This window comes from Empidonax traillii, unplaced genomic scaffold, assembly GCF_003031625.1.
Source record: "Empidonax traillii isolate 1590-97213 ecotype Southwest subspecies unplaced genomic scaffold, ASM303162v1 scaffold74:size2480735, whole genome shotgun sequence".
Taxonomy (NCBI): domain Eukaryota; kingdom Metazoa; phylum Chordata; class Aves; order Passeriformes; family Tyrannidae; genus Empidonax; species Empidonax traillii.
In genome coordinates, this window is record NW_020955267.1 from 621,628 (window position 1) to 646,288 (window position 24,661).

General features: G+C 39.3%; 2 protein-coding genes across 9 annotated transcripts in view; one reads left to right on the forward strand and one right to left on the reverse strand.

Moving 5' to 3' along the window:
• The window catches only part of SLC25A21 (solute carrier family 25 member 21), a 248,677-nt gene extending 247,027 nt beyond the window's left edge, over positions 1-1,650 (reverse strand). Inside the window, exon 1 of the mRNA XM_027880708.1 lies at positions 1,558-1,650. The gene's annotated coding sequence lies outside the window, so the exon portion shown is untranslated. The remainder of the gene's footprint in view (positions 1-1,557) is intronic.
• Positions 1-24,661, forward strand: part of MIPOL1 (mirror-image polydactyly 1) — a 189,777-nt gene that overhangs the window by 1,115 nt on the left and 164,001 nt on the right. The window contains exons 1-2 of one of the 8 annotated variants that reach the window (XM_027880693.1): positions 1,476-1,500; positions 13,608-13,747. The exons of 1 other annotated variant lie outside the window; for it this stretch is intronic. The gene's annotated coding sequence lies outside the window, so the exon portion shown is untranslated. Of the gene's footprint in view, positions 1-1,475; positions 1,501-1,820; positions 2,006-9,909; positions 10,050-13,591; positions 13,748-21,514; positions 21,635-24,661 lie in introns of those variants that run through there. 6 more of the 8 variants (XM_027880697.1, XM_027880695.1, XM_027880694.1 and 3 more) reach the window with 6 other exon arrangements.

Here is a 24,661-nt window from a genome sequence, read left to right on the forward strand (position 1 = left end):
AAGCGTACTGTTCTTTTAAAACTTGTAGTCTAAAGTATCCAGCTCTTCGCTGTTCAAAAGACACGCGTATTTTGTCAACTGGAGTGTAACCTGTTGGCCCATCTTAGTAAACAAAACGGTACCAGGGCATGGGCTTGAAGTGCTGGGACATAGCACCAGTGCTGGCAGCCCCCAACAGGGGGCTTCAGCAAGGCCAAGCTGTGCCTTTCCGGAAGATGCCAGAGTACAAAGTGTAATGTAGAACAAAAGTTAGAGAAAAACAAAAGGTTTATTGCAACTGAAAGTGATGGGAACATAGAAAATATACAGGGAAGTGTTGAGAAAGTGTTAAAAGACCAAGATCCTAATTGCAAAAAGGAGTAATATTCAGGTATAACATTCAGTTATATAATTTGCATGCATCAGCAAATAAACAGTAATGTGAATTTTTTTTATCTTTATAAAAGCTGAGTAGGCATCACTGTAGGAACAGGGAGTAACTCCCTTAAACTGATAAACCTCAAATGTGCTGACCTTTAAGTAATTAAAATCTCATCTTCAATGTTTCATTAGAATTTGCCTTAGTTCCCTTGGTTCTCTTTGAGACTGCTGCTCAATAAATACAGCATTATCATCGTCTCCAGTGTTCCCTGTCCTGAAAAAGAAGATGCTGAAGCATCACTACTTTTTAGTTCCAGAGATTTGGATGTTCCTGTACAGTGTTCCCTTTGGTACAAATAGCAAATCTAGTATAAGGTGAACTTGCTACAGTAGTTCCTCAGCAAAGAGAATTTGGAGTCGATCAGAGGGTGCAGAAACTGGTCTCTTAGATTTGTTTTCTGCAGAAGGTGTCTCTGCAACAAAAAGGTTTATATGAACAAACTGAAAAATAATGGTCAGATTGCATGTAAATTACATAGATGTTTACAGAATAGTAACTTCCCTTGAAAAAAATAAACTCTACTCTTGTTAAGAAACTATTACGTTTGTTTCACAGTATTCAAACCCCAGACCTGTGCATCTCAGCACAGTTCGATTCTCCTGCTGACAGTCTCTTTCGGCGCATCCATCCATTCCTCTCTCCTGCCCCCAAAATGGGCAACCTCTCCACTGTGCAGGTTTCGTAAAGCACTTCTAGGCTTAATCCCATTTCTATATGGCCTATTCCATGGGCGCCACTCCATTCTCCTCCTCGACATCCCTGGCGGGGTCTGTCTCACCATTTGTGGCTGCTGCGTCCCTGAGGGAATTCCGTCCCTGGCCAGCCTGGGGAGCAGCCCAGCGCTCGCAGCGCTAAAGGCAACAACAGCCCGAGCGGAGGGAGGGCGGGCAGGGGATGCTGCCGCCAATCAGCCCCTCGAGTCCCGCACCCCGCCCGGCCCCGCTCCATCCCCGCGGCCGCCTCGCCCCGCCCTCGGGGCGCGGCCCCGCCGCTGCGCGCTCCCGCGGGCGGCGGACGCGCGCCCGCCCCTCCCCCCGCCCCTCGCGGCTTTGTTGCGGCGGCGGGGCCGGAGCGCGCAGGTAACGGGCCGGGGGTGCTCCCCGGGGCTGCCCCGCGGCGCTCGGGGGGGAACGCGCCCCATCCCCTGCGGCGGGGCTTGGCAGCAGCGGCGGCGCGTCCGGTCGCGGCGGCGTTAAGAGCGGCCGCTCTGCCGTCAGCGCCTCCCCGCGGGCAAGTGGCCCTGCCCGGCCTCCTCGCCTTCTCCGGCCCCCGGGACCGCGCCGCCGCCGGGCCCTTGCTCCGCCGACCGGCTGCGTGTGCCGGGGCAGCCCCTAGGCTGGGTTAATGTTACCTCCCCCGGCTTGCCCGACCTACCGCCCGCTCCGCAGCTGGAGATAACGGCGAGCCCGGCGTCCCATGCGGGGATGCGCGATTGGGAGTCCCAAAGGCTCACCGGGGAGGGACGGGAGGGACGGGCAGCCGCCTCCCGGGAGCGGGGCAGCGCTGGGAAGGGGGCTTGGACAATCTGAGGTGAAACCTGCTCTGAACATATTCAGCAGGTCGGTGCTGGATCTTTAGTCTCAGGTGAGAACTAAGTGTGGAGGGTACTCAGCATTGTAGTAATACATTTTAGAAAAGGAGGGGAAAAAACCGCACCAAAAAGCTTGCCAAAATAAAGGCTTTTTGTGTTTGTTTTTTTTGGTTTTTTTTTTTTTTTTTAATAGTTACGACTTCAATAAAAGCTGCTTGGGAAGTCCCAATGAGTTGTATACCTCAGATCCTATTGTAATGAAGTTCCCCACTAATAAGAATTCCTGATGGTATTGTGAAGGTCTGTTTCTTTTGAGGAAAAATGTTATAGTTTCTCAGTGTGAACAGTTTGGAAGAAAAACATTCAATAATTGTACCTAAAGACCTGTTCTACCTGAAACAGCACACCCTTCAATGTTTGTCTGTGGAACAACTTCAACTGGGTCGAGCTACAGTTTCAGGGGGTTGAGATGGTTGGAGCTGCGTTGCTGTAGGAGTTTCTTTAGCCCAAGTTTGGGAATTCAGAGCACCGTAGTGCCTTTTTTGAATATTTCAGTAAGTGCCAACTACTGTTAGAACAGTGGCTTGCCTTAAATTGCAAGGATTTAGTCGTGGAAGAAGAATCGGTTAACCACAATGATGTGCTTCAGGCTCAGCAGATCAAAGAGCTGCAAATTCTGGAGGTTCTAGGACCTGTAGGTCGTAGTGAAATCCAGTGATGTGCTTGCCTTGTTCTTGTACCTGTCCTTGAGCATGTATACTTGACTAGTTTTGCTCTGGGAATGTGCAACTTTGGTTTAACTTGAAACCACTTGTTTTGGATTATTTGTTTATTTAAAAATATTATGGCACTAATGTATCTGGTGGGGTTTAATAAGAGTTAAAACTATATCATCCTGTGTTATGGGGTAGTTCTATTTTTGTTTTATTTTGCTGTTTAGTGTGCAAAATGTCATCACTCATGACGAGGTCCTTCAGCTGAATGAGATTTGTGAAACAGAGGTGTCTATACCAATGAGGCACCATCAGTGTGACCTCTACGAGCTCTTCTGCTTTGTCATTGGTACAGTAATTAGCACTGATTTCAGGCTCTTGAATGTAATAAACTTGTTTTGCTTGTGGTGCTAAGGAGAAGTTACTGCAGTTCTGGTTGCAGTACGAAAAGTGAAGAGAGGGACTGGGAGGTAAAATTATGTACAGGATTTGAAAACCTAGGTACAGCTGCTACAACAAGTTTTTGTAGTCATTACAGGTTTTCGTATAGTAATACTGCAAGTTGTTTAGAGGATGATTCCCATTACAGTTTGTAACGGGGGTTATTCTGTCCAATAGTAGTGAGTAACAAATTAAATTTTAAAAAACTTTTCCCCAATTTTGACATGATAGCTAAGGAGACTTCTTTCCTTTTTGTTTCTTTGTTTTGTTTCTGGATTCACCTAATTTTTCTTTTTATTATTAGTTTACCTGTTTTGGAAAAGGAAATGTTATTTTTTTTCTCATACTGGTAATCTGTCTCCCTGCTTGTTAGAAGTCATTCTGGATTATGCTAAATTAGAAGTGTATTATTATGGTGTTAGACTCTGTTCTCGACCAGTAAGAAACAAAACAACTGTCCGGCTTGGTATTTCTCTTGCAGCCAGACAAACCCAACACATTGTATCACTAGCAGAAATACCAGTACGGTGCTAGTGCCCTGTGGCTCGCATCTAGCTTTTTGCAGTTTGCAGGGGTTTCAGTTTTTGAAGGCGTGTAGGTTAGTAAAAAAGTAAGGAAGTTTTCAGAGGTTGCTGGAAAGGGGTATAGGAGGAGAGAAAATATGGGTTTGGTAGTTCTCCGTGGAAAGAATCAATAAATTATTGACTAGAATTTAAGAGCAAGAAGGTACACACGAGCAGAGGGTGAAGGGGCAGAGTGCCCTGCCTATAGATTACAGTTTTGTGTAACATTAGTCATGAGAACTTGGGAGATATCCTAATGGATCTTTTTGCTACCTCCTTTTTAGTCTGCCTGACATATGGTAAGAGTAGATGTTACATGTTAATAGCAGCATGCTGATAGTGAAGTGTTTGTAAACTATGAATTGCTGATTTGACTTGATACTCACTTTAGTGCGGATTTCCCACATCTATGCAGAAGCTTCTTTTCACTTTTACGTCTGTTATCTTACATCGGCAATAGATGTTTTGAAGCTTATCCTTAAAACAAACAAACAACCCTTCTGGGCTGCCGTCTATTGACAAATTTAGCCATAGGTTAACGTTGCAACTGACAGATGTTCCTGCAAGTGTGAGTGCTGCCTTTAGCCTTTTCCTTTCAAAGGAGAATGGTTTTGAAGGAGGTAAGAGAAACAGCATTTTTGCGGAACAGATACAGCTGTGGAAAGAACCAGTCTGAATGCTGAGTTGTTAAGATGAATGTCTGCTGCTTTCAGCCCCCCTTTTTTTAAGTGATAGTTGGCATGCTCTGTGCTAGTTTCAGGAGTCATGATACAGAAACCATAACAGCAGGCTTCTGTTTTCCATACTGATTCTTGATGTGAGCTTTTGCCTTTTAAGGACAGGTTAAAATGCAAACTGACAATTTCTGCAGAGTAGTGGCCTTTGGTATATAAAGATTACTATGTATTAGAACTTAGAAATTCTAATTAGAATTAGATTAGAAATTGGAAAAATAGTTTAGATTTGATTGGGTTTGTGCGGTAAGGTTTTTTAGCAGGGGAGCTACGGGGCGCGGGGATGTGGGGGGAGCTTCTGTGAGAAACTGCTAGAAGCTTCCCTCCTGTCTGACAGAGCCAATGCCAGCCAGCTCCAAGATGGATCCATTCCCGGCTAAAGCTGAGCCCATCGGGGATAGCTGTAGCATCTCTGGGAAAACCGAGTTAAGAAGGGGGAGGGGGGAATTTGCACTTGCAACTGGAGAGAGAAGTTTGAATGTGTGAGAGAAACAACTCTGCAGACACCAAGGTCAGAGAAGAAGGAGGGGGAGAAGGTGTTCCAGCTATCCGAGCAGAGAGTCCCCTGCAGCCCATGGTGAGACAGGATGTACCCCCTTAGCCTGTGGACATCCACAGTGGAACAGATACCCACATGCAGCACATATAGGATCCCACACTGGAGCAGGTGGATGTGCCCAAAGGAGGCTGTGACCCTGTGGGAAGCTTGTGCTGTATCAGGCTTCTGACACCTCCTGTGGACCTGTGGGGAGGAGCCCATGCTGGAGCAGGTTTGCTGTCAGGACTTGTGGGGGAACCACATTGGAGCAATCTGTTCCCGAAGGACTGAATCATATGAAAGGGACTTACGCTCGAGCAGTTTGTGAAGAACTATAGACTGTGGGAAGTAATCATGCTGAAGTTCATGGAGGACCCCATGCTGGAGCAGGGAAAGAGTGTGAGGAGTCCTCCTCCTGTGGAGGAAGTGGCAGAGACAAAGTGTGAGGAACTGACTGTAAACCGTGTTCCCCTCCCCCTGCTCTACGGGGTGGGGATAGGGGAGAGGAAGTAGAGAAAATTGGGAGTAAAGTTAAGCCCAGGAAGAAGCAGAGGTTGAGGGGAAGTTGTTTTAAAATTTGGGTTTATTTCTCATTACCCTTCTTTCATTTGATTGGCAATAAATTAATTTCCCCAAGTCAAATCTGTTTTGCCCCTGATGATAGTGTGTCAGTGGTCTCTCTCTGTTCTTATCTCATTCCGCGAGCTTGTTGGTAAATTTTTCTCTCCCTTGTCCAGCTGAGGAGGGAAGTTGTAGAGCAGCTTTGGTGGGCACCTGAGTTTTACCTGGGGTCAGCCCACTGCATGAGATGTTGCCAGGATTGGTCTTTGGTATTCATAGTATCAATCAAATCATATTTTTCAAAATGTTCACATGTGTGGGGTACACTTCTGTAAAATAAATTTCTTGAACCTTTTTTCCTAAAGTGTGAAACAGGCACTGCTGATCTATCCCAGGTGCAAGTAACAGACATGAACACATAAATTGAATGCTAGTGGTTAGCTATCATGATGCAGTATGTGTTGTTTATGGGTTTACTCTCTATTTTACTGAATATCTACATATGAAAACAGCTTATATTATTTTCTGTGCACCATTACACTTGGCTGCACCTTGTCAAAGGCATTGTTACATTTATTTAATGTTTTTCAGAGGAATTAAAACTCAGTGGTTCAGTTAATTATTTTGAAAGGGTTGTGTTTTTTTTTGAAGTTAAGAGTTGTGGCACCTGTGGCCTATGGTCAACTTAATTTTGGCCACAAGAATACATGTATGCTTGTTTTCTTCCTTTTTTTCTTTTCTGTTTGTTTGGTTGGTTTGGTTTTGGTTTGGGGGTTTTTTATTTGTTTTTGTTTTGTTATGTTTACCTGTGCTAGCAGAGACTAAAATACACGAGACTGTTTCACAGTATCTGTTATGTAATAGAAAGAGGTGAAGACAGCATGTGTAGTATCATTTTGTTCAGCATCTCTTGCTAGAGTAGAAACCAAGGAACAGATCCAACTTCTCTTTAAGTGAATGGCAAAACTTCCATAGGTCACAGAAGCATGGGATTACACTTTGGATTTGGAAGGAATAATGAGTTCAGCTCCTGGAGGACATTAATTTTGGCACCATGAAATCCATAATAAATTGAGTTAAGGTGATCCACATAACATGCTGGTAGAGAAATGTTATCCTTTATGTCCTTTAATGTAAATCTGTTGAAGACAGAATTTGATCTTTAAGTTAAATGTTCATTTAAATAGTAATATTCTAATTACCTATGCACTAATTTAAATGTTAAGTGTGAAATAAATTAGACAAATCTAATCTGGTTCAGTAATGTAATATTAGGACAAAGAAGGATTAAAATGCTTGGGTATTAATTAAGTCTTGGTAGGGAGGAGGTGGCAGTTTTCATCAGGATTCATGGAATGATAGCAGGGTTGTGCCTGAGTGAAAACTGTTCTGAAAATGCGGTATGATGCTCCTCTGTGAGACAATTTAACATGGGATCAAAAATTGCTGTACTTGAAGCAAATAGACCAGATCTTTAATGGTAGTAATTTATATATGTCAAATTACAAGTTGGCTTGTACTTTAGCTTATAAACTGGCTAAATTGTTGACATGTAAAGGGAGTATTTAGTACTGAAGAATTGCTTCATGGTAGGGCATGTGTATGAGTTACCCTTGGTGGGAGTAGAACTTGAAAAGTGCTCTGAGTTGCCATTGAGAACATCGACTGACTGACTAAAAAATCTAAGACATTCCAGTGGCCTCTTCAATGCTGTTGAAAGAAGTTGCACACAAATGTGGATTTTAAAGCATTTATTTCTCTTAGTAATTGTATGATAAATAGTTATGTATTTCTTTCAAAAAGCTACTGCTGTTTGAGAGAGATTAGATGGCAAAATGTGAAGATATGTATCTAATGCAGTGTCCCGTTTGGATATAATAATGATTTATGCTTGTTGTAGTTGCCTAAATTATACCCATCCTAAAATATCATTAGTCATGTTGATATAATAAAATCATTAGTATCAGTAAAATAGCTTCTTAAAGTTATTAGTATTACTTTTAGAAAGGCACAATTTAGTACTCTTCTTAATTTAAAATTTCTTTGATCCACAGTTGGACTTGGTTTTAGATGCTATTTCTCGGTATGTTCTTGTGGTTCACATTTAAGTAAACAAGATTTAAGGTTCTACAGGAATTTTGCAGTGTTAGGTGCTTAGTGAGTGAGAATGTGTTAAATTGCTTGTGTAAATTTTTAGATGTGAGCATGAGAAACAAAGCAGTGTTTTTCATCATGCTTTCCTATAGTGTGCCTTTTGTTTGTGCACAGATACAGGCAGTTTTTCCATTTGCTATTATAGCAGAGTATTAGGATGTGGTTTTCCTTGTCTGAAGTTTGACATAAACACTTGACCAGTTTGCTCCATGGTACCCTTCCTTGTAATGAGGAAATTGGCACTGTGAAACATCCTCTACAAATTTAAGGTTTGTTGAAAGTTTTGTATCTCTTTTTGTAGAGCTATGAAAATGTGTTCTGATTTTGAATTGAGTTTTCTTTATTACAGATATTACTAGGTGAGTGATTCTTCTTGTATTATGGAAATTTAGTTGCTCATCGTAATCAAAATAGGCCAATCAAATGCTTAAGTACCAATTTAAAACTGTTAAAACTGTTCTTGTAGATGCTAATTGACGTTTTTCCCCTTTTTATTTTTTTTTTCCCTCTGCTAGTTGTTCAGAATACCAGGAGGTTGCTGACAGTTTAAACAGCTTAAAATGAAATCAAAATTAGTCTTGAAGTAATTAAATATCTCTGTTCCCATGATCTATATCTGAAGAAAAACAAACAGTATTTAATATGTCTGTGTTCTTGGATCTGTTTGTAATGGTATTTATTTTCATTAGACCACAGGAATCTTGAAGTTAAGCTTTTCACTTTGCACCTGACCGTATGATGAAAAAGGATGTAGTTCCACACCTATATCCTTCTCACTTGTAGCCTGCGTTGATGTCATTTTTCTTAAAGAGACATCAGCAACCCCATAGTACTGCCCAGTTGTATTTTAAAATGCAGTTTGATTAAAATTTGAATTTAGAAGTAAAAAGCCACCTTCAAGGTTTAAAAACTGTTTTTCCTTCAAGTTAAAATAAAAAATGAAAAAAACCCAGTGTTCTCTTCTCATTCTGTGGTGCGATACAAGTTAATTTTAGGAGATTTTTTCCATTAGTCTCTTCCACTGTAATTTATGGGCAACAAGCTAAATTGGGAAAACTGAGGCCCAGGAGGAACTGTGTGAATTCCCTGAGGTCCTGCTTCACCAGTTATCCTTGCCTTATAGGATATTATGTAGAGCCTTGGTTTTATTGCTCCATGCTCCGTTCCTGCCTTCTTGCTGTGACCATCTGTTGGTTGTTTCCAGGTATTCCTGACTAGTCTCATCTTTTCCTGTGTTTTAGGTACTGTGTGAGGATGTGGGTATTTCTAAGATTCTCTCGCTCTGTACTGAGCCCCACTTGGGTGCCTTCAACATTGTGTTGAGTGTGAGGCAGAATGTTTAAAGAAAAGAAGGGGGGTGAGTTGTGGAGCTCACTGTTTCCTGCATTGTTTCTTTTCTTGCCCCAGGTTTTAAGTTGGCTGCTGATCTTGCTAGACATGCCTTGGAGAACAGAATAGGGGTGACTGGTCAGATGGCCTGTTGGCCCTTGCTACCTAGATGTGATGGCAGCTTGGGCAGGCACCATCTAATTTCTCACCACAGTCAGGTTGTTCAAAGTCAGCTCAGGTAGCTCCTGAACTGCTGCTGCTTTCTGTTCTGTCTGCTCTTCTGCAGTCAGAGCACAAGAGTCTTGGCTGATGGGCACAGAGGATGCTGGGGAGGAAAAGATACTGCTCTTTTTCACTCCCACTTATGAATTGAAGGCACAGTGGGGTTAGTAAGGCAAGGTTTAAATGGCTCAATTTGAGAAATGCTGCATGTGACAGCAGAAGTCAATCTTTAAAGTTAGACATACTATCTCTGTAGCTGCTGTTGTGCAGAAATACCCTTGATGAATACTGATAGCAATCTCCTACTGACACTTTTTTGCTTTGGTATGTTTGACGAGTTCCCTTATTTTAAGGAAAAAGAAGACCACCTCTAGTGCCTTAAATTGTGCAAACATTACGCAATTTTCCGTGGCTTTTGCAAGTTACCTGTTTGCTTATTTGCTTGCTTTAAGAAGAAACAGTAAAGCTTTACATCTGGATTGGGAGTGTGTAGTCATATGCTGCATCTTGTAGAAAAAAAGTGCTTCTTTAGAACAGTTTTTGGGATACATTTTGTAAATATTAAGGGATATTAAAAGATTTTATTTGCATACAAGAAGCATAGTATGTGTGAGTATGCATACAGCACACTAACATGCGTGAGTGTCTGTTTTTTTCTGACTAGTAGTGTTTTCTGAGTAGCCTGATATTATGTCTTCTGAATATCTCATTAGGAAAGAGAGATGTAAAATAGCTGTTGAGATATTGATTTCCTTTTTCCCCCACCAGTTCTTCCCATAGGCATGCAGGGTCACACACCAGTAGATGGAGCCCTGTCCCAGCAGCCAGCTTTGAACAGGCTGGTGAGCGTGCCTGTGGCCTTTCTGACCTGAACACCAGGCGGAAGGGGCTTCTTGACCATGTATCTGTGATATCTTTTATTTATAGGTAATAAATGAACATGGTTTTAAAGTTAAATGTCTAGTATTAGCTGTGCAAGTAAGGCAGCAACTGTGTGCTCAGATGCTTAGAGACAGTTTTGCAGTGTTCATGGGGGACAGGTGATAGATGAGATATCCTGATCTGTTCCAGAGTTCTGCAAGTATGAGAGGCCTCTGGTGTGTCACGTGTTTTCCTTTTTCAGTTAAGTTTGGAGTCAACTGCATGTCCTTGGTTGAGACCATTGAAAACAGGGCTTGTGAGAAGCTCTAAAGAAACTTACAAAGCCGATTAAAATTTAAGTTTTGGGATTTAGTTTTGTATTTTTACTTCTCACTAATGCTAATTGCTGATCTTTTTAAAATATTTTTGAGTATAGAAAATTGTCAAATGGTGCAGTTCAGAAATTCAAAATCAACAGTAGCTAATCTTGCATATTCCCTGTTTTGCATGGTGTGTGTCCACACCTGCAGCCCAGAGCTGTACTGTTTGGTTCAACTAAATGTTACAGTGGACTTGGTTTGTTGACATTTGTGTGGGCCACTTGTAAAACTGTGAAAAATATCCGGGTTGTTTGCAACTTCCTTTAGAAATCAGTTTACCTGATGCAGTTTTGTATGTAGACAAGTTACTCCAGTGTGAGTTCTTAAATAGCAAGGTCCTGATTTTATTTGAAAATGTGAGATGCAGTTTTTAATTTTAAAGGGAGAGGAGAATAATATTTGAGAGACAACAGGTAGTAAGGTTTTGTTCTTGTTGCTGGGTTTTTTGTTGTGTTCATGCCAATAAGTATATGCTTAAAATATCTGCCAGATCAGTATTATTCTGTGATTGTAACAGGTACACAATTTTATAACGTATATCCTGCATTTTTTATTTGAAATTCCATGTGGTTTAATGTTTACATTTCAAAACAATGGGAAGGGTGTAGGTCCACAGTGTTCTTGCTCTGACTAATATTTCTGTGTGGTAACACTCCTGTACAGTGCCTTATATCTCAAAAGAAAAATTAAGTCATTCTCAAAGCCTGCAGATTTGTTTGATGACTATAGGAATACTGAGCTAAGTTGTAATACGAAATAATCTCTGGAAATGCGTTTCTACCTGCTGTTCATTATGTGTGCGAAACTGGCATTCAGATGTTAGGGAATGGACTGAAAAGTGAGATTGTGAAATTATTTGTCAAAAATAAATTACTGAGTTAGAACTGTGCTGAAATTGTATAATTTTGTTTGCTTTATTTGTTTTAATGTTTACTAATAACTTTTGCTTATGGTTTGCAAAAATAAAATCAGGGATTTTCTTTAACATGGCACACAGTTGGATGGGACTTTGAGTGACCTGGTCTAGTGGAAGGTGTCTTGCCCATGGCAGGGTGATAGGACCTTGATGATCTTCAAGGTCCGTTCCAACCTAAGCCATCGTATGATTCATGACAGCAAATTGGTATGGCACTACTCCAGTCATTCAAACCCACTTGTTTGTTGCAGTTTGGAGAGGAAGCTCTAGACAGTATTCCAGCTTGTTACTGTTTCAATGCCTTTCTTGCAAAACAGACACAAACCACAACTGTGAACATCCTTGTGCTTTGGAGGGAGAAAATAAAGTCACATGGTGGGTTGACTCCAGCCAGCAGCTAAGCACCCATACAGCTGGTTGCTTACTGCTCCCCGCAACAGGCAGGAGAGTGTAAGAAAACGCATGGTCTAAGACAAAGACAGTTTAATAAGAAAAGGAAAAATAAGGAAGAACAAACCAACCAAACAAACCAAAAACAACAACCAAAAATATGATGCAAACAGTCACGTGCCACCTCCCACCCTCAGCATACCAATGTCCAGCCAGTCTCTGATCAACAGCTGCTTTGGAAGACAAACCAGACACCCCCTTCTTTTTATCCCAGTTTCTATTGCTAAACTCGACATTGTATGGTATGAAATATCCTGTTGGCCAGTTCAGGTCAGCTGTCCCCTCCCAGCTTCTTGCCCAGCCCCAGTCAACTCTCTGGAGTGACAGAGTTGGTGGGAAGTGAAAGCCTTGGTGCTGTGGTAGCAGTGTAAGTCAGAACACTGGTATGTTATCAGCACTGGTTTAGCTATAACCCCAAAACACAATACCAGGAGGGCAGTTACAAAGGAAGTTAACTCCATTCAAACCAAAGTACAAGTAGTAACATATTTCAAGAGTAAAAATACTCTATTCTAGAATGTGTTATGAAAAGTATTTTGTAAATTTGTAGTTGCATTGATGATAGACACTTACATAGATATACATCTGATTTTCTGAGGGAGAAATTTGTAAATTTATATAAATATAATCTACTTCATTAAGTATCAAATTTTAAACTTTTTAAATAATAATTTAGAAGAAATTTGACTTCCATGCAAGAATTGGTTATTACAGTGACTTCTTACATATGAATGAAATTGCAACATGTAAATTTGGCATTAACAATGTACCTTAAGCCATCATTGGTTTGTTTGAGAATGATCATGTCCTTTTGTTTTGAGCCATTGTTAGAGTGGTGATGTTTTTGTGTTCATTGAATTTTGATTTAGCTACCAGCAGAGGCAGTGATATTGGCAACAAAAAGGAAGCTGTAGAAGAATATAAATATTTACTTGAGCATTTATGAAACATCCCCCCCTCCCCAAAGGGCATGGTTACAAAGTTTTAGCTCATGTTCTTGTTAAAAGGATGTTTTCTTTGGAAAGAAGGGGGCTTTTTCAGAAGAAGTTTGACAGTAAAGCTTGCAGTGAAGTACAAGGTTAAGGTGAAAAGACAAAATGTTCAGAAAATGACATTCCAATGGATGTTTGCCCTTAGAAGCAAAAGAGGAGTTTAATAATCTTGTATAAAACATAAAATGAGTGGTAAAATCAACAGGGTGGATATACTGGTCATTGGAAGTTGAAGGAAATAAGCCTTCATTAAACTTGGCCTTTAAATGTTTTTAAAAAAACAAAACACAGAAACACCAAGCCTTGCACCTGCCAGTGCATGGAGAACATTATGAAAAGATAACTGATAACCAATGTTTTTCTGTGCTTGATGCATCAGTTGAATTTGGCAGTTGCTCTGAAGAAAGTGGAGACCACCTCTGTGTGTTCAGCATTCCTTATGTATCAGCACCTGAGTCCTTTGAGAGATTTTTATGTAGTGCCTGAAGCATTTAGCAGGGAAGTGCAACACATGTTGAATAGCAGAGGTTGTAGTGAGGGCTAATGATTTGACCCAGGGAAGATGATAGAAATGTAGAGCTAGCAGTTGTGAAAGGCTTTGGGAGGTATCAGAGTTTCAAGGCTCTGGTTCTTTCTTGATCCAAAAGATCACAGGTGGTAACTGAAATAGATTAATTTGTAATTCTGATATAAGCATAAGTAATACACTTCTCTCCTGACAGTATAGAGTACCTCAAAGACCTATTGATAGTTGCCTCTAGCATGAGGTTGTATCCCTGGCACAGTGATTTTTGTTAACAGGTTACATTTCCTGGGGAAGAAGATTATGGTAACCAAGCCATATGAAGAACTCCTGCAAAACACAGAAAACAGCAGAGGTTGTACAGAGGCTTGTGATATTCTGTATTGATCAACTATAAAACAACAACTGATTGAAAAAGGTGTGTTGGTCTTCTGAGGTCTGAATGGTTTCTGAGTGCAAATATGGGGAGAAGGGACACATAACTTCAGTCTTACAAGCAAAACTATTTTGACTGAGGTCCTTGAACTTTTTTTATGGCTTAAATTTGCATCTTAGCAACAGGATTTGGCAAAGCTCTAATACTCTGAGTTTAACTTTTATTTGGAAACAGAAGCTCCCTAGCTATAATGCAAAGCATTTTCCAAAATGCTAACTCTGTTCTGTCAGTAAAATACATGTGGTATATACTTGCAATCTGGCCCATGCCTAGAAACAGTTTTTCTGCTGGGCTACCTACCAGTAGCTGTGGTACTCTTGTACAGCAGTGAAGAAAACTAGCAATATAAATTAGTCTAATACTGACACTTCTGAGCTAAACAATATGAACTGTTCTGTTCTTAGAAATATGTGATATGAAATTGTCATCATCACGGCTAGGCTTCGCAAACGAAGATTTGAGAAGGGCTCTACCCACTCTTGCTACAAGCGCGCAGATGGCTAAAAAGGTCAATGCGAGATAGCCAAGTCTGGTTGCAGAACGTACAGCAGAAAGACTCCCCAGGTGAAATCGACAAGACGTGATTCTTTCTGCGTTGTCTTTTCTCCTCGAGAGTGATCCTGCGTGTGTTCTCAAAAGCAGCAACAGCGTTATAGGTGGTGTGTCTCCAGGCCTCCTGATTGGAGGTGATGGTGTGATCAATATTGCCAAGGTGGTGATATCACCACCAATATCACCAAACATCACCAAACATCACCAAACATCACCAATGGTTGTGGTCAATATTGCCAAGGCTGAGGGATTGTTTCAGGTAGTCCTTGTATCTCCTCTTCGGGGCTCCTCTCTTGCAGCAGCCCGTGGCAAGTTCCCCATAAAGCACGATCTTAGGGAGGTGATGGTCCTGCATCCTGGAGACGTGCCCTGCCCAGCACAGCTGTGTTCTCAGCAGCATGGCCTCAATGCTTGGGACTGCTGCCTGTTCAAGGACAGACGTGTTGGTCACATAGTCAGTCCAGTGGATGTTTAGGATTGTATGGAGGCAGCGCTGATGGAAGCGTTCTAAGAGACGCAAGTGGTGGCGGCAAATGACCCCATGATTCAGACCCATATAAAAGAGTAGACAGTACAATAGCTCTGTAAACCCTGATCTTTGTACTTCTCTTCAGGTGTTTGTTTCACCACACTCTTTTATGGAGTTTACCAAAAGCACTGTATGCCTTTGCTAACCTGTTGGCTATTTCTGCATCCATCTTACCGTCCGAGGAGATGATGCTTCCCAGGTAATTAAATTGCTGGACTGATTTAAGCTCTGTTTCACCAATGGTGATATGGGGATGATGGAAGATTTCCTGAGGTGCAGGCTGATATAAAATTTCTGTCTTCTTCAAGCTGACTTCCAACCCAAAAAGCTCAGCAGCCTCTGCAAAGCAGGATGTTAAATGCTGTAGAGCTACTCCATCAACCAGCTATGAGGAAAATTCACTGGATAGCTAAAGTATCTTAAATGATGTGCATCTGTGACACTTAGCCTGATTCTGAAAGTTGAATGACTTTGGTGGTGGTTTGATTCTTATTCCCCTTTGGAAGTGGACTGTGCAAGCTGGGGAGTTGTGCTGGCTTCCTTGTTCAGCTTTGCAAATACAGTGTGGCTCAAACTGATGTTACTATGCTTTATCTCCAATGAGCAGTTATGCCCATTCCCTACATCTAAGGTACAGATTCCAGGTGGATGTCACAAAATCCTTTTTTCAATAATTTTTGTTTGTAGGACAGATTTGAGTCATTATCTCTAGAATAAGGAGATGCTAAAACACCTCAGTAATTCCTACAGAGACTATTTACATAGAGGAAGGATACTGCTGTTTCAGCCTAGATCTTGCCCAAGTTTTTTATGCTTGTATAATTTTTAAAATAGCATAAATTGCCTTCCAAGAATTTTTATCTTATTTTACACTGTTTATATTTTATATATACACTGTGTCTATGCACATAATTAAAGTAATGGGTTACAATAAATTAAAAGTAAAGTTTGTTTTTTTATATATCCCTAACCATGTGGTGCAGTACCATTTCACTGTAGGGTTTTTAAACCTTTTTTCTTGATTTTAAAAAGAAGAATGCCTGTACCTATTTTTGTATAAAATCTGCTTTGATAACAGATAAATAATTTGATATTTCTGTATGTGAAAATCTGTATATGAATATAGTTTAGAAAAGCTGCTTTAATCACTTATTGTGAATGTCTTATAAATTTATCGTTATTTTGAGAAATTAGTCATTTTTGGTGCAGGCTTTTGTGACTGGATGTAAATTAAACACAGAAGTACAGTGCCAGCATGAATTAATTATGCAAGTTAAGCTGAATGGCTATTTCATTATTTTATTGAAATGGCAAGAGTTTGAGAAGATCTTTTGTCTTAATAGGTTAGTCAGAATTCATTGGGAAAAGTCTTAGTATATTAAGGTAATGGGAAAACATTGCTTTAAGTACATCCTACAGAGATCCTGTTTAAAACAGATGACAGTCTGTCACGTTCAGTAGCACATCAGTCATCGGATTTATTCTAATTCCTTAAGCTGAACATTTCATTCAAGCTTGTAGATTGTCTTGTCAAGCTACCAAAGCCTTACAGCTTTTCTGTCAAGCATAGAGTTGAACCAACAGTTCACAAATAAATGCTAAGCTGCAAAAATATTGTTTATTTTCTTTAACCTTTTATTCAGTTAACTGCACTGTTCTTTCATGTTATTTTCTCCACATGTGTTTATCACAAGGTATTCAAGGGACTACTTCCTAAACATGCCTCGTCCTGACCACAGCCACTTCAGACCAAGGGCCACTCATTCTGGGACTTGTTGTTTTTACTTGTAGCAGTCTAGACCACCGTGGTTATCACATTCCTCCTCTAATCACAGAGGCCCAGTGAGCAGCTTCATTTGCTGCAGGTGTGAAGGAATCCCACTGCCTCTGCACGTGCAACACTGATGTGGCCAGTCTGGCTTTGTGCAGAGCAGCTGTGGACTACTTGCCCTGTATGGAAAGTGACAGTTTGTCTATCAGCCCATATACCTGTGCCATTCTTCATATTTATTCATCAAAATCTCTGGGACATTTTCTCATGCTTTTTTACGTATGTCTTTGTCTTTCTTTTCTTCTCTTGCTTGACCTTCTCTAATTCTAAGCCTTTTGTTTTAAATAAAGTCTTCTGTGTAAACTGTAGCACTTGCATGCAAAGTCTACTTAGTATGGTAGTAAGAACTTTACTTGAGACATACCTTCTTTGAAGTCAACTTATGTATGTCTGAGGTAGTAAAACATTGAAGATGTCTAGTTGAAGTTAATTAATTGCACTAAGAAAAGAAAGTAAACTATTAGATTGGTGCATTTGTATAAATTATATTTAAGGCCAAAAAATTACTTGTTAAAGTACCGAAAGGCTCATGTCCAGATTAGATTAATCTCTATATTAAATTGCTAATGCCGTGGTATTCAATATAAAGTTGTGACTGCCCTTTAATAGGAAAAGGGCTTCCTTGGTTATCTCTTTCAGCTATTAAAAAATTAAATCTAAGCTGTCTGTTAATAATTTTCCAGAACCACCAACTTCAGAACTCGGCTTCCTACTTCTAATTCTATACTGTAACTTGTGATTTCTTCTCACATGTTTTTCTGTAATTTACATGCAGTGCTACATTTTCTCTCATAGTCTGATGTTTTTCTTTTTTAAGAAGCGCTATTATTTCTTGATACTGTTTTTTGGCCTGTTAAATAGCCAATATGTTCTTTTAGCAGGTTTATTCCTTGAATGGATATTCTGAAAGACACATTGTACACGTCTAAAAAGGAACTGTGGGGTAGAAACCCTAGATAAAATCAAAGCCTGAGTATATAAAAAAAAGATTGTTAAAATGTCAAGATAATGAAAAGTCAGAAAATAAATTATAGCTATTATTAATTTTAAATTATATTAAAACATAGAAATATGTATCATAGATAAAAGCTGATTACAGAGAGATAAAATTCAATTTTACACTGGGATAATTGTTTTATGTATTTTACATTTATTTATAAGATCAGATAAAGGCTTGGAATTCTCAATACAAATCACAGTATGGTCCAAGGTCAGTAAAAGGAAACCCCGTTCATTTGCAGAACACATTACTACTGCAGAAAATACCAAGCAAATAAAATGAAATTTATAAACACCATCTTTCCTACTATATATTCTTTACTTGCATTATACTGTTAAAGCTTTGAGTAGTTTTGATTTTCAAAGGAGTGAATAGGTATTCACTCTTAGCATCCTCACATATATTATCTATCTGTAGCCAAATTACCATGGCTTTGTTATGAAGAGATTAATGCAAAACTTGATGTCTGTGAGTGAGTATGGAACTGTTGTTGCAGTAACGTTGCAAAATTAGATTGGCCCTGTTCAAACAGCCTTGCGTGTGCTGGAGATGTAGTTGATGGGATCCAAGTGCTATGTAGATGGTGAAACCCATGATTTAAGAATACATTTCTGTAATAAATTGTTTCCTATTAGGAGCCATTTTGCTCAATAAGGCTTATTCTATCCAGAATCAAATCTCTGGTATGTCTTCAAAAGAAGGAAATTTAAGTATTTTAGTATTTTAAGTATTTTTCAGATTCAGACAGGACAATAAAATGGATTCTAGGTTCTCAGTGAGAACTGAAGGAGGTGACTCAGTCTTGGGTACCTCAGCTGAGCATCTGCGTCAGTTTGAAGTAAAGAAGAAAACAACCTCTAAGTAACCAAATTTCAAGCCAGAATTTGAAATCTGTAGTAGCAAATTGAAATGGCTGCCACTCATCTTACCACAAACATTTAATAAATAATCTGTAATGTTCAGTGACAGGTTTTTTCATAATCACAGAATCATATAACTAGTGTATTGGAGAATATGAGTTCTAGGACAAAAAGAAATAGACTTATTGACATGACACCTGCTTCACAAAAAATTATTACTATAAGTGACAGGTATTCATCAAGCTGGATGTTTTTCACATGTGTTGCCTTCCAAAACATGTCTTGATTGATGCCCTTATTTGGAAACAAGGAGTTCTGGATCTGTTGTTTCTTACAGAGTTCAGGTTTCCTGGACTCCTCTCAAAGTACCACTGTCAGGAAGGTGAGGTCAGGAAAATGCCACTGTTGCCTGAGTTAGTTCATGTCAGAGAGTTGTGGCAGTGAGTAGTGATTCTACAGCCCTGGCTTGAGGACCTGGTGTCACTAAGCAGCTCTTCCAGGTAACCACTGGGATTACAAATGGTCCTTTGTTTTCTTCAGAAGATGCAATTTATTTATAAGCTTGTAACTTGTTCTTCTTCAGCAAAGGAAAGGCCACTGCTTCAGGGTCAGAATCTGATCTTTGGTTTGTCAGGTAGGATTCGAGGTAAAGGATTTTTCAAGTACGATGGTCTGCTATAGTGCTTGGTAAGCTCATGCACAGTTACTAGCTCAGCAGCTTTCGTTGCTGGGTTGGTGATCAGGTCAGTGGGGTCTGCTTGTGTGATCAGCCTTGCTTTCCAAATGCTGAAAATTGATTAGACTGCAGAAGTACAGATACAGAAACGCAGCTACCTGTGAAAATGCCTTCCATTGTGATACAATGGAATTTCTTCCAGGATCATAATGAGGCTTTTCCTGATGCAATACAGTTGTGACAGGGCACTAGTGGACCCGATCCACCTCTTTATTCTTGGCGCCCTGACATTATAAAAGAATGAAGCATCCTTGAAGGGTTCCTTTGTCATAAAGGTTATGGATTAGGGGCAACAGGTGTATCCAGAGACTAGTATTGTGGGACATGTAATCAACCTGTTGAGGGTGTTTATGTTGGTTTTCTGCACTACAGCACCATAAATATAGGGTGATACAATTATGCCTGGAAGCAAACTTCAGCATCTTGCTTTATGGACTCAAAATTTGATGGTAGCAAGAATAAACACAGTTGTGGGGTGCAATAATTTTTCACACACTGTACTGAAGGTGACTGCTTTGCAGGTGTACAAGGTAACTCTAATTAAAACAGTTTCCCCTTGAAATGTAATTTTGTTCCTCCTCTTCACTATCCAGTGGTAGACTAATATTTGTCTCCAGAATGTTTTTCCAGGATCTGAAGTGGAATTACAGTATCTGAAGGTTACTAAATATTAGGCAAAAATTATAATTCTCTTCATAGTTTAAAAGTATCTTTCATGTTTCAAAAACCCTCCTGGATGTCCAATTCTTTTGGCAAACATTCACTGTCTTGCACTTATGAGAGAAGACTTACTAAAAATAGCATATACTCCTATCATACTGAGGTACCCCTCCAGTTATATCTGTCCAGTAGCTTGTTGTTTGCTTGGTGTAATAATACACTTCCAAATTTACCTTAAAAGTCAACAACAACAAAAAAATCAAACCAGATACTTTATTGAGAACCCAAGTGCTATATATGACACTTTCTTTCCATTAATATAGGCATTCAGTTCATTAGAGAGGTCAGGGACATTAAGAATTATCCGTACATTTGCAGCTCTTAAAAATCCTACATGTAATAGAAAAAAAGGGACAGACTTGCTTTTTTTAAAAACTGTAATCCTGTATAATATATGTCTGTGTAAAAGTGTCACTCTTTAGTAATACTTGAGTGATACTGTAAATAAAGGAAAAATTTTGTTTCAGTTGCTGTAGAAATTAATTCAGATTAATGTTAAACCCCAGTTATAAAGAAGTTCATAAAATTTATCAAATGTTATCCAAAATATTTTGAAACAAAACTTTATCTCATCTGATTAAAGAAAATGTGATCGGAGCATGAATTTGCTAGTTGTAGGGTCTGTGGACTTCTCAAATGTCTTGCGAAACAGGTTTTTAGGGAGGTGTCTATTAATGGATGTCTGAGAGTAGGTGTGTTTTTTCAACCCATCCTGAAAGCACTGTGGGAAACCTTTTAAGCACTAAACTACTTTTTCCGTATGTTTAGCTTATTTACCGTGAATATTTTGGATAAAAACCCCAAAAATAATCTTACACCTCAGTCAAGTTCGGTATGATGAGTAAATTAAACTCACTTTTTTCAGACAGAAACAACATCAGTATGGCAAAAACTGCAACCTTTCCTAAACCAGGCTGCTCAGCAGATGCACAGTCCAGCTGAAGAACTGAGCACAATTTAATACTTCCTTTAAATATGAAGAAATGTGCACAGAAATAATTGATTACATGGCAGGGCTTTCGAGTCTTGAAGACCACTTTCGAAGCAGTGTCAAAGGGGCATAACTTTTTTTTTTTTTTAATAAAGTCTGAACACATTAAATTTTGCCTTTGTCAGTAAGGAGTCATGAAACAGGACAATAAAAAAGGTTACTTTCATTCATAATGTGTTTTAAGAAATACTTCAGAAGACTTTATCCCTTCTTTCCTCCCAGTTTGACTGTGAAATAAGTTATTTAGGACTTTTCTTAGTGCTATGATTAGGCACAGAAGCTATCCTAGTGCACATACCTAACTTTGTCAGGTGCTCCTTCAACTTGAAAGGGGAGATAAAACTGTGGAGTCTGCAAGTCTTGCAACTTCACAATATCCAAGAATGTCTTCAGAGTTTTTCTTAGTGTTTGAACTGTTGGCCAGATTTCCCCTTTTTTAATCTTGTATTTTATCTATACTTCTATAGCTGTAAAGTCTTGATTTTATTGCTTTTTTTTTTTTTGATGCCAGGCAGTGAAATATGTAATGACCAGAACATCTGACAAACAAGTGTCAAACTATTCAGCACAATTATGTGCAAGAGAAAGCAGTCATCAAAATAAACCTGAGTTTCAGAAGTGCCAAGGAAAGATTTTTCCTCTTTCATCTAGTAAGTGGATTTAGAACTCCTTTGCTCCACACAGGAATTACTGCTCTGGGGCCAATATTCAGCTGCTGTCTCAGCTCAAGTGTTTTGGCAATAAGAACGTAAATGGATCAAGGAATAATTAATGAAAGATATTGGAATTTATGATGACGTTGCAAGAAAGAACATCCATCTGTTTCCTTTTACAAAAAAAAACCAAAGAGAATAATTTTGCTGAAATTGTCTAGATAATCTTAGGTCTTGAATTTTTCTACGAATTTGATTTTAAGGCTCAGAAGCCCCAGTAAGAGCTTTTTTTTCAGCTGTGTAACCCTCAACTTATATGAACCTCTTTGTAGTTTATATTCTCAGATGAATTTTTTAAGGCTTCTTCAGTGTAAATTGCTTTCATGTTTTTGGCTGAATAATGGGCTTACTCAGGGCTTAAAATGAACTTCCTTAAGAACCCAAAGAGAAATGTATTTTTTAAAATGTTTTTCCATCTCCTTTATTCCATGTGTTACATATCATTATAAATAATTACAATATTGAGAAATGAGAATGATCTATGTATTCAAATTAATATTTTAAAAAAAGCAAAATTATTTAATTGGCTGAACAAGAACAGAAATGACAGAGCTTTTATAATGGGTGATCTGACATTTCTTGTGCTTAAAATTGTTCTGTACCTCGCTTTGGGAGACCTTTTGTAATTAAGTTTTCCATTGTTTGTAACTTTTAACATTTAAGACTTCCCCCCCCCCCCGAAGACATTTCTTCCTATTGGGAGATTACTTTTTCTATTTTTTTTGTACTTTTGAGCTGAGAGAAGGTTTTGGATTTTTTCCGAACTAAAGTATAAATATGTTTTTCCCTAAGATGAACAAAAAAATTTGGCAGGGAAAACAATCCACTGGAATTGGAAATGTCTGTAATGTGACTGATGATCTAAACTTCTTAAACTTCAGACAATACCTTTTTTTGGTTATGTGTGGGTTTTGTTTTTGTTTGTTTGTTTTTGGGGGAGTGTTTGTTTTTTGTTTGGGGTTTTTTGTGCGTTTTTTTTTTTCTTTTTTCTTTGTTTGTGGTTTACCTTCCTGCTGTTCGATACTGGTTTGGAGTCTAGGTCTTTTCCCTTTGATCTTGTACCTTCCTTTGTTAGTACAAGATCAGGAAGCAGTGCAGAAATTCTATGGTGCTGAATGTTTGCAGGTTTACCCTCTTCAGCTTTTAGCTTCCATTTCAATTCTGGACATTCTCAGCAGACTTAATTTCACTGACTCATCTCTGGTTCTCATTGAGTTTTGGCCTGCCTCAGAATATCTCATTCTTCTTTGAGAAGACCACTTCTGAATGTGTAGCTTTTTGTTTTGAATTGTATTGGCCTTCAGGTTTCTTTGATATTGCATGTACAAATTTCAGTGAAGCATCTGGATTAAGTTTCTAAAAGCTTAATCATACCTAAATAAGGAACTACACATAAGACATGTTATATCTCATATATGTTAACTGTGTTGTAAAGCACACAGTCAGTGCGTAGGTGCTGAAAATGCTTGGAAATGTTGTTGTTGGAGTGTCACAAACATAAAATCATAGGATCATTTCAATTGGAAAAGACCTTCAAGATCATCAAATCCAATCATTAACCCAACACCGCCAAGTCCACCTCTAAACCATATCCCCTAGTGCCACATCTACACATCTTTTAAATACCTCTAGGGATGATCACTCTATCACTTCCCTGGGCAGCCTGTTTAAGTACTTGAAAAATCTTTCTCTGAACAGATTTTTCCTAATACCCAATCTAAACCTTCCCTGACCATTTCCTCTTGTCCTGTTTCTTGTTACTTGGAAGAAGAGACTGACCCCCACCTCTCTACTACTTCCTTTCAAGTAGTTCTAGAGAGCAATAACGACCCCCTCAGCCTCTTTTTCTCCAGGCTAAACATCGCCAGCTCCCTCAGCAGCTCTTCACAGGACTTGTGCTCCTGACCCTTCACCAGCTGCATTGCCCTTCTTTGGACACGTCCTGCAGTGTGCCATTCCTTTGTACCTTCCGCTTCTCACTTATAAGGATGAAGTTACTTCTCATAGTCAATGAAGGCACTATGTACTGGATCTAGTTGCTAGATTTAGAAAAAAATAAAAGTTGGAACTTAAGGCAAGACTGTATGTTTATTGAGTCAAATTTATGTCTGTGTTCATACCTGAGCAATGCTGTATGTTCCCATGCTTTTACTGCTCTGCAAGCATGATTTAGGGAACAATCATGGTTTTGGTTGAAGGATAGCTTTTGCTTCAAGTAGCTGTCTAAAAAAATGATAGCTTAGGTAATTTGCTTATAAAAGAACAAATATGGCTAATGTGGAGTCAGTGTTCTTTTATTTCTCTGAGCTTTTTAGCTTGTGAAATTTCAGGTGATGTGATTCCTTTCAGCAGCTGAAGCATACACTGTAGAACGTGAGTGGTTACATAGTTTGGGTAGAACCAGTGCACTGGATATGTTGCTTTGTGACAGCAGTGGGGGCACAGTTGTGTTTTCATGCTGTTCAGAACAACTTGACAGATCCATAACTGCTGCAGCTGTATTTCCCTCCAGGAAACCAGCAGGCCCCTCTCAGCCCCCTGTACAGGACTGGTTCTTGAAGAGTTGGCACATTTCTGACAGGCCTCTGCATGTTCAGTGCTTGTGATAGTTTTTGGATAGGCTCCAATATCCACACCGTTTGTAGTCTTTATGCTTTTTATTTTTACTGCATTTGCTGTCAGGAAAAATGGTGCTATTTGAAAGTACCTTGAGAAATGTGAGTTGGCTGGATAAACTGAGTTTCTCTGCTTCAGTGTGGTTTTTTGCCTCCTTTACTGAGTCCCTATTCAATGTTACATCTTTTTGTGAAGGCAGCCAAACAATTGGAATGTTTTTGCCAGGAGACATTGTTTTTGCTTAATGCTATTACTTGTACTAGTGGTTTATGAATTTGGCACTAAGTTACCACTTCACATTTTTATGGGCATATAATATTCTGTGATTTTATTTTTGCTTTTATGGTA